This window comes from Cyprinus carpio, chromosome A7, assembly GCF_018340385.1.
Source record: "Cyprinus carpio isolate SPL01 chromosome A7, ASM1834038v1, whole genome shotgun sequence".
NCBI lineage: Eukaryota > Metazoa > Chordata > Actinopteri > Cypriniformes > Cyprinidae > Cyprinus > Cyprinus carpio.
The window spans coordinates 5,792,211-5,802,217 of record NC_056578.1 but is presented as its reverse complement, the minus strand read 5'-3'; the positions used below and the strand labels follow the sequence as shown (position 1 = coordinate 5,802,217).

Sequence of the window (10,007 nt, the reverse complement as noted above, 5' to 3'; positions counted from 1 at the left end):
GCCGTCAGAGAAGCAAAACAGGAGTCAACTGGGTTCAGTCCCGCAGAACTGGTGTTCGGCCATACTGTGAGGGGTCCTCTTAAACTACTGCAGGAAAAATTACTGTCTGCAAATCAAAGCCCAGTGTCAGTGTTGGATTATGTTAGCCGTTTTCATGAGAAACTTCAAGCCCGCGATGTTGCTCAAAGTCACTTGTTAACTGCCCAGGCTAAAATGAAGACCCATTTTGACCGCAAAAGTCTAAGCCGCAGCTTCCAGCCAGGGGATTCTGTATTAGTGTTGCTCCCTATTCAGAACTCTCCTTTGCAGGCTAGATTTGCTGGTCCATACTCCATTAAAGAGAAATTGAGTGAAACCGACTATGTTGTTAATACGCCTGATCGAAAGAGAAAGACTAGGGTATGTCATATAAACATGCTGAAAGCATATGTTACCTTAGCGAAGTCAAATACTTTCCATGATTCCAGTGTTACCCCTGTCATTGCTGCTGCTTGTTTACCTGTATATTCCCCTGCACAGGATGACCTAGGCATGGGCTTTGAGAACGTGTCCTGTGAACGCCTAGAGAACTCAACCATTATAAATGGTCTAGAGACTTATCTTGCTCACCTCTCTACATGTCAACGTGAAGATATTGTGTGTCTAATTAGTAGGTTCCCTATGCTGTTCTCAGATGTCCCCAGTCAAACTACGGTCATTTGTCATGACATTGATGTTGGAAACTCCCCTCCTGTCAAACAGCATCCTTATCGGGTTAACCATCAAAAACGTGAGATAATGAGAGAGGAAGTGCGATACTTGTTGCAGCATGGTTTCGTTCAACCTAGTCAAAGCCCCTGGAGCTCACCCTGTTTGCTGGTACCGAAGCCTGACACTACGTATAGATTCTGTACAGACTATCGCAAAGTTAATAGTCTTACTAAACCAGACTCTTTCCCTTTACCTCGGATGGAGGATTGTGTGGACCGAATTGGTGCAGCCCGCTACATCACTAAACTTGACTTACTAAAGGGCTATTGGCAAGTGCCACTAACAGACCGGGCCTCTGAAATTTTCTGCTTTCGTGACTCCAGATAACTTCCTGCAATATTCTGTAATGGCCTTCGGGATGCGAAACGCACCAGCCACCTTCCAGCGGCTTATGCACAGAGTGTTATCTGGAGTAGCCAACTGTGAAGCTTATCTGGATGATGTAGTGATCTTTTCAGATACATGGGAAAACCATCTAGAGACACTTACTGAGGTTTTTAGTCGTTTGGCTGAAGCTTCGTTGACGTTGAATTTGGCAAAATGTGACTTTGCAAAAGCCATTGTTACATACTTGGGTAAGAAAGTTGGCCATGGTCAAGTTTGCCCGGTGGAGGCTAAAGTGTTAGCCATCCTGGACTTTCCAGTTCCCATAAATAAACGTGAGTTGCGTAGATTTTTTGGGTATGGTAGGGTACTACAGAGGATTTTGTGAGAATTTTGCCACCGTAGTCTCTCCATTAACTAACCTTCTGAGTCCCTTTAAGAAATTCCTATGGAGTGAGGAGTGTGCCAACGCTTTTGCTGCTGCAAAGGACATTGTGTAATGCCCCTGTGCTTGCTGCCCCAGACTTCACCCTGCCTTTCCAGTCGCAAATAGATGCCAGTGCAACTGGAGTAGGAGCAGTTCTCCTGCAAAGAAGATCCTTTTGGAGTGGACCACCCAGTATGTTATTTTTCTAGAAAACTTTCCAAATGTCAGCAGAATTACAGCACCATAGAGAAAGAGACTTTAGCTCTCCTCATGGCTTTGCAACATTTTGAAGTTTATGTTGGAGGTAGTTGTACCCCAGTGTTAGTTTATACTGACCACAATCCCCTGACCTTCTTATCTCGAATGTGTAACTCTAATCAACGCTTGATGCGCTGGTCCTTTATTGTACAAGAGTACAATTTGGATATTCGTCATAAAAAGGGTTCCGAAAATGTCATTGCAGATGCACTGTCCAGAACAAAATAGTGCAGACAGTTGACCTGTGGATACTTTGCCCCTTTGTACGTGAGTACATGTTTTGATGAATCGTTACAAATTACGGTGGTAATCTGTAAATTTATGGGTGGGGGTGTTACATCCTAAGATGTATGTTATTGTTGCTGTTAATACTGTGTGTTAACTCTATGTAACTGTGCTTCATTGATGCTTGACATTCTGTTGGGAGTTGTAGTTTTTTGTTGGTTTTCCTCTGTTCCTCCCTGTCCTCTCACAGAAGACCTAATTGATGTCACCTGTTCCTCGTCAGAACTGTGGAGAGGAGCTTGTATTTAAACAGAGGGAACGGATAACACCAGGGAGAGAGAGTTTGGCTTTGGCTTGTCTGTTTTCACAGTTGGTGGTTTAAAGCAGTGGTGCTGCTTTAAAGAAAGCCTGTTGTATTTGATTGCTATTGTGTGATCAGGGCCTGTAGTGTATCTTCAAGACAGCCTGTTGTACTGGCTGTAGTGATTAGAAATGTTTATTCTTCTGCCTGCAGACGCAGTAAGGAGGTGGGTGCCACTTTTATTTTATCAACTTATGCTTTTCTCCTGGTTTTGTGGAACAGTGAGGAAGTCAGGGAAGAGACATGTTGTTGATTTTGATGTTTTGTTTGCTAGGTAAGTTAGATTACTTTTTTTCAGTTAGCATCCCCTTTTTGTTTGTTATTTTGGCCTTAACCCCCTCCTGAAGCTACAAGCGTCTTATTCTTTCTTTTTGAATTATCCCTATTGTTAAATCTCTAATTTTCCCTTACCCTTTAGCCCCACTGTACAAAGACTTTACATTGTAAATAAAATCTTGAAGCGTTTTCATGAGTTTGAGTGCTGGGATTACGGATAGTCAACTCTCTCTCACTATTTTGTTTGCAAGTTCACCGACCCAATTTTTTCTTAAATAGCATATGTTACTCCCCTTGTCACCCCTAGACACAGAGGGGGACGTAACAGTTTAATACACTGTTGATAAAAGAAATGATTCCATACAAGCACTGAGGAGACTGACTTCCACTTTCTGTTTTACCAGGAGCTCGTTATTGTTATGTTTTTAACCAATGGAAATTCACAGAGTGGTTATTTTTTATCTAGGCAGATTTAAAGACGTATGGTTGTCTGCCGGACTAGAGTGACTTAAATATAAATCAACGTAGGAAAACACAGATATTATATCAGATATTAAGAAGTCGTTAAGAAGTTGTGGGAAGTCGTGGCCTAATGGTTAGAGAGTCGGACTCCCAATCGAAGGGTTGTGAGTTCGAGTCTCGAGCCGGCAGGAATTGTGGGTGGGGGGAGTGCATGTACAGTTCTCTCTCCACCTTCAATACCACGACTTAGGTGCCCTTGAGCAAGGCACTGAACCCCCAACTGCTCCCCGGGCGCCGCAGCATAAAATGGCTGCCCACTGCTCCGGGTGTGTGTTCACAGTGTGTGTGTTCACAGTGTGTGTGTTCACAGTGTGTGTGTGTGTGTGTGTGTGTGTGTGTTCACTGCTCTGTGTGTGTGCACTTCGGATGGGTTAAATGCAGAGCACGAATTCTGAGTATGGGTCACCATACTTGGCTGAATCTCACGTCACTTTTTTTCACTTTAGATATTATATGGCATTTTATTGCCATCTTATTCAAGCCCTAAATTCATACATGCAGTAGGAATCAATCTTTAGTCAAAGAAATACACCAGTTACAGTAAGCAGAAAAGGGAGAAAACCCATCTTTGATATTTGACCTTTTCAGGATTTATATTTAAAATGTTTAAAAAGTGCACAAGTACCATTAACATTTTTTGCTACCATTGCAAGGACTTGAATGGAGTCATCCAACTTATTCAGACTCATGAACTTTGAACAGTAAACAGCAACACACACAATGAACTAACACACACATTTCTAGACCTAGATAAAACATACACAAATGTAGGATGTTTGCAGTGAAATGATTTTCACATTTATGGTTGGGATCCTCCTCACAGATGCAGTCTAAATTGTGATAAAGAATTGAAAGTTATGGATATTTTGCCCTTATAAGCTTGTTGTGGTCATTCATGCAAATGTTTCCCAGTAAGGTGTGAACTGCTAAATAGGATTAAATACTATTTTAAAATAAATTTTAATTGTAGGTTCATGTCTCTACTTCAGATTAAAATTTGTTAATTGCGTGATTTACATGACGCAGTTTTACCTGGAAAATAAATGTTAAAATAAATCTGAGATTAGAAAAGTATATAAAATAAAATAATTTTACATATAATATTTCTACATAACATTTTGCACTGGGGAGGGTACACACACACAAACACACACACCAAGAGAAACTGTTTATAAAAAAATAAAAAGTGTAAAAGTTATATAATAAAATCTCATAATCACAGCAGTTGTTCCTGGTGCTTGTCTTTATTAAAGGGCCAAACACCAAAGATTGTGAAAAAGATGTGACATTTGTTACTTATATCTTAGATCATCACCAGGCATTTTCTTACCACGGTTTTCAGTGTAACCCTCCAGTTACTTGATTTCATTATTATTATTATTATTATTATTATTATTATTATTATTATTATTATTATTAATCAGTTCAGGCATTTGAAAGAACATACAACTCCTTTTTTAATCTGCTTCATGTTTATTAGAGATATATTTTACATGAATACAAGTGAAATACAAACAAACAAAATATATCAAATTATTTGTAAATTATGCTCATGTCATGATTATGCAAAAATATTTAAGAATACAGTCAAGTAATACAAGAACAATTATTTTCAAAAGCATAATAGTTTGACAGTAATCTGAAGTAAGAGGAAAATTGCATCTCCAGTTTATATAAAAAAATGAGAGTACAGCATTAATTTGGAATACTTCAGATTAAGGTTTGACTATTCGTTTAACCATAAATAAAAAAAGCACACCAAAAAATTAATTTTCTAACAGTAATCCATGCAAACTATCCATAAACAAACCTGCAACTCTGTATTAGTTGTGTGTGAAATCTGAGTACAAATTTTTCACAAAAAAAAAACAAAAAAAAACCTTAACATGTTTAGAGAGGCTTTTTTTTTTTTTTTTGAGTTATATATTATGGGGATGGTTTGGATGTGTTTTAATTAAATTTAAATTACTAAACTCTGGAATGTGCTCACTCATTCAATATTCAAAATTAAGTAACATTAGGATGAAATTAAGAAAAAGAAAACACATGTATGCACGTTGTAAATTATTATTATTTTTTTTTTTTTGTACAGTTCTCCTGTGTGTATCAATAGGAATAATCCACACAATTACTAATGAATGAGACCCATTGTCTTATGTGTAATAAATGTATAGCAAAGTCCCTTTTAAGGCAAGTCATTTTACTCAGTGGCCATCTTTGAAACACCTCTTTGCACCCTCAGCTTTGTGATACAATAACCAATTACTGATTGCCACTTTTATTTAGAAGTCGGGCTTATCTAATCCGCCAGAGTGCACCATCTTTGTATATTAATTAAATATTAGCTTATATTTACAATATAGAATGACTGCAAAAGTTTGACCTCATACGTCACACATCTTCTGTTGTTTGACAACATAGACATTTAAAAACCATTTTCAGCAAAACCCCTTTTCTTCACTCAAGCTCACAGACAAATCTAAGATGTTGCGTGAGTCTCTGACTTGTATCATATTTATATGTTTAAACTCTCAAAATCTGTGTATAAATCTCTTTCAGCCCTGGCCACTTCTATATACTCTTTTAGTTCCTCTCTTGTTTCTTTAATATCCTTTAAGACATTGCATAGATCTGTATGTATTTTCCTCATTTCAGCAATAGACTTGAGTAAATTTGACTGGACCTTGTTTGGATCATCTACTTGTCCCTATCTCATCTGGTGAATGTCTAGAGAATCCATCACTATGAATGCGGTGTCAACAATGACTAATAGTCCACTCAACACTCCTGTGACTGCGACTATTGCCTCTGCACCAGCGCGTCCTACTCTGGCGGTTTGAGCAGCAACTCTGCCAACATTTGCCAGCAGACCTAGATGCATGAGTTCTGTGGCACACACTAGTCTTCTTCTGTCAACATTACTTGACATTTGCACATTGTCAGAGTAGTCACTGACAAAATCTCTGAATTTTTGGATTACTCTCAGTACCCTTCTCAGTGCATTCAGTGACTCGATAAGTGGTGTCACATCTGTAAAGTTCTGCTGAATTCTCTGAATATTCTCGCGGAGTGATTTTTGTTTGACTGTATTGGTAATGCTGGAAGCAGCACCTGTTACACCACCTGCAACTCCAACTCCAATCCCAACACCTGTAACAATCAGAGATGCTCCAAAAGTGAAAGGAGCCAAAATCGCACCAACCACTGCAGTGATTCCTCCTGCTGCTCCAATCACTGAACCTGCCAGAGTGCCTGCTGTACATTTACGATGAACCTCCTCTAGTGAATCTGTTGTTACTCCCCACTCTGTAACTAAGGCCTCAAAATGATCATAGTGGTCATTGTAGGTCTCATCAAAGATCTTTAAGGACATCATGAACCTTCGTTCTAGTGCTTTTGGAAATCTCCTGTTTCTATTTACAATTTCATTTAGGAATGGTTTTGCTAAAATCTCATCAGCTGAAGGTCTGGTCATAGGGCAACAGCTGAGCATTTCTTTGATTAAATCCTGTAGATCCTGCGAATACATATTTGAGAATTGAAGGGGGTGTCCGATATCGTGGGAGGCTTGTTGAAAGCGACGTTTTTTATAATCTGACTGTGGAGAAAAAAGAAACAAAAAAAACAATATTAAAGCTGCAAGCAGCGATGAAAGGGCCCTCGCATCCGGGCTCACCACCACCTGGTGGCCATAGGAGATCAGTGAACGCTGGACCATATGCTTTTAAAATGGTAAATATTTGTGCCACATTTCCTGCTGCCAAAAGGTGGCGCTATGATTATATCTGAATATCGGCATGTAAATGTCTTCAGGCCAGGACTTTTATCAAACATGCAAAATTTCGGGCAGATCAGACATTGCATGTTTAAGTTAGTGTAAAAGAAGTAATTTCCTGTTGCCAGCAGGTGGCGCTAAGAATATAAATAAATATTGGCCTAAAGATGAGTTCAGGCCAGGACCCATATCAAACACATGAACTTTGAGCAGACCGGATATTGCATGTTTAAGTTAGTTTAAAACAAGTAATTTCCTGTCACCAGCAGGTGGCGGTATGATTATAACTGAAATATTGGCCTTAAGATCTGTTGAGACCAGGAATCTTATCAAACATGTGAAGTTTAGGGCAGGATCAGACATTTCATGTTTAAGTTAGTTTAAAATAAGTCATTTCCTTTGCCAGCAGGTGGCACTATAATTATAATTGAATATTGGCCTTTAGGTGTTTTCAGGCCAGGACTCTTATATAATGTGTCACTTCCTGTTGCCAGTAGGTGGCGCTATAACTATAACCAAATATGAGCATGTAGATATATTCAGGCCAGGACTCTAATCAAACTTGTGAAGTTTCAGGCAGATTGGACATTGTATGCACAAGTTACAAGTCAGAGGGTCACTGCAGTCACCCGGATCTAGTATGTATCCAGCCCAGATGGTGGATCAGCACCTAGAAAGGACCTCTACAGCCCTGAAAGACAGCAGAGACCAGGACAACTAGAGCCCCTGAGACAGATCTCCTGTAAAGACCTTGTCTCAGACGACCACCGGGACAAGACCATAGGAAACAGATGATTCTTCTGCACAATCTGACTTTGCTGCAGCCTGGAATTGAACTGCTGGTTTCGTCTGGTCAAAGGAGAAACTGGCCCCCGACTGAGCCTGATTTCTCCCCAAGTTTTTTCTCCATTCTGTCACCGATGGAGTTTTGGTTCCTTGCCGCTGTCGCCTCTGGCTTGCTTAGTTGGGGACACTTCATTTACAGTGATATCATTGACTTGATTGCAAATTATTTCACAGATACTATTTAAACTGAACTGAGCTGCATGATGACATCACTGAATTCAGTGATGAACTGCCTTTAACTGTCATTTTGCATTATTGACGCACTGTTTCCTAATTAATGTTGTTCAGTTGCTTTGACACAATCTTTTTTGTTTAAAGTGCTATATAAATAAAGGTGACTTGACTTGACTACAGTAATGTTCTGCAACACTGCATTAATAGCATGCTTTAACACTGAGCTAAGTGTTGCTAGCATGTTTTAGCATGCTTCTAGAATTTTGCCAGCCTATTTAACACTTGTTGATGCTTTTTTTTATTATTTTGCAAAAGTCGTGATATTAAAAGTCGGCAAGCAGTCCATAACTGTGTTACACATGACACTTCCTGTTGCCAGCAGGTGGCGCTATGACTATAACCAAATAAGGGCATGTTGATGTGTTCAGGACAGGACTCTTGTAAAATGTGTGAAGTTTGGGGGCAGATTGGACATTGCTAGCCTGAGTTACAGCAACGTCCTTTTTCACTGCATTAGTAGCATGCTTTAACACTTAGCTAAGTGCTACTAGCATGTTTTAGTATGTTTCTAACATGTTGCCAGTCTATTTAGCACTTGCTGACACTTTTTAATATGTTGCTAGGAGTCCATAACAGTGTTACACATGACACTACCTGTTGCCAGCAGGTGGCGCTAAGACTATAACCGAATACGGGCATGTTGATGTGTTCAGGCCAGGACTCTTATAAAATGTGTGAAGTTTGGGGCAGATTGGGCAATGCTGCCCTGAGTTACAAAAAAACTTCCTTTTTCACTGCATTAGTAGCATGCTTTAGAACTCAGCTAAGTGTTGCTAGCATGTTGCCAGCCTATTTAACACTTGTTGACACTTTTTAAACATGTTCCTAGGAGTCCATAACAGTGTCAATCATGTCACTTCCTGTTACCAGCAGGTGGCGCTTTGACTATAACTGAATTTGGTCATGGGTGTTTGTTCAGGACAGAACACCTATCACACGTGTGAAGTTTGGGGCAGATCGGACATTGCTTGCCTGAGTTACAGCGACTTCCTGTTTTACGGTGAAACATCAAATTTTGTCAGGCCGCCAGGAACACACCCCTTGACAAAAACTCAAAATCTTCGCAATTTAACATCACAAAGGTCTTATGATGACCCTCACCAAATTTGAATTTAATCCGATTAAAACTGTAGGAGGAGTTCATCAAAGTATGGCAAAAACTGCACAAAAAATCGTTGGGTTTTGGATTTTGTCCCAAGAGACTTTTTTGTAGGTAATGGTGTGTTACACGTATGTACCGATTTTCATGCATGTACGTGAAACGTAGCTCAAGGCGCACTCCGTTGAAACTTAACAGGTGGCGCTATCGAGCCATTTTGCCACACCCACTTCTGAAACCTATATCATATGTAAATTTTTGCCAGTTCTGATGCATGTGCAAAGTTTCATGAGGTCATGAGGTCCTCAAAAATGCGATTCATTTCGGAGAAGAAGAAGAAGAAGAAGAAGAAGAAGAAGAAGAAGAAGAAGAAGAAGAAGAAATTGAGCAATTCCAAGAGGGTCCTCGCACCATCGGTGCTCGGGCCCTAATAAGAAAAATATGGTTAACCCTGAGATCCAAGGTCATGAAAGACTTTGAAAATGCTATATACAAATTGTATTATTTATTATTATTATTTTCACCTATATGTTATGTGTAATGATATTCCTAGCAGTCAAGTCACATTATCTGTTGCGTGTTTTTTTTTTTTTTTGGCAGTTGGGACAGCTGGACATGTTTGGTATTGTATTTCATTTACATTTAATCATTTAGCAGACGGTTTTATCCAAAGTGACTTACAAATGAGAACAATAGAAGCAATCAGACCCAGCGAGAGAACAACAACAGTATACAATTGCCATGACAAGTATAGTTCTCAGTCTAGCACAGAACACGTAGATATGTTTTTTTTTTTTTTTTTTTTTTTTCTTTTTTTTCTCAAGAAAAGAAAATAAATAAAATAAAAGGTAAGTGCTAGTATTAGTTTGTTCAAGTGCTGGCGAAAAAGTTGTAACAATCAGAAGTCAGG

General features: G+C 39.2%; 1 pseudogene; it reads right to left on the bottom strand.

Annotated features, from left to right (window-relative positions):
- Nucleotides 1-4,595: 4,595 nt before the first annotated feature.
- Nucleotides 4,596-6,827, bottom strand: LOC122145556 (annotated as a pseudogene).
- Nucleotides 6,828-10,007: the final 3,180 nt, after the last annotated feature.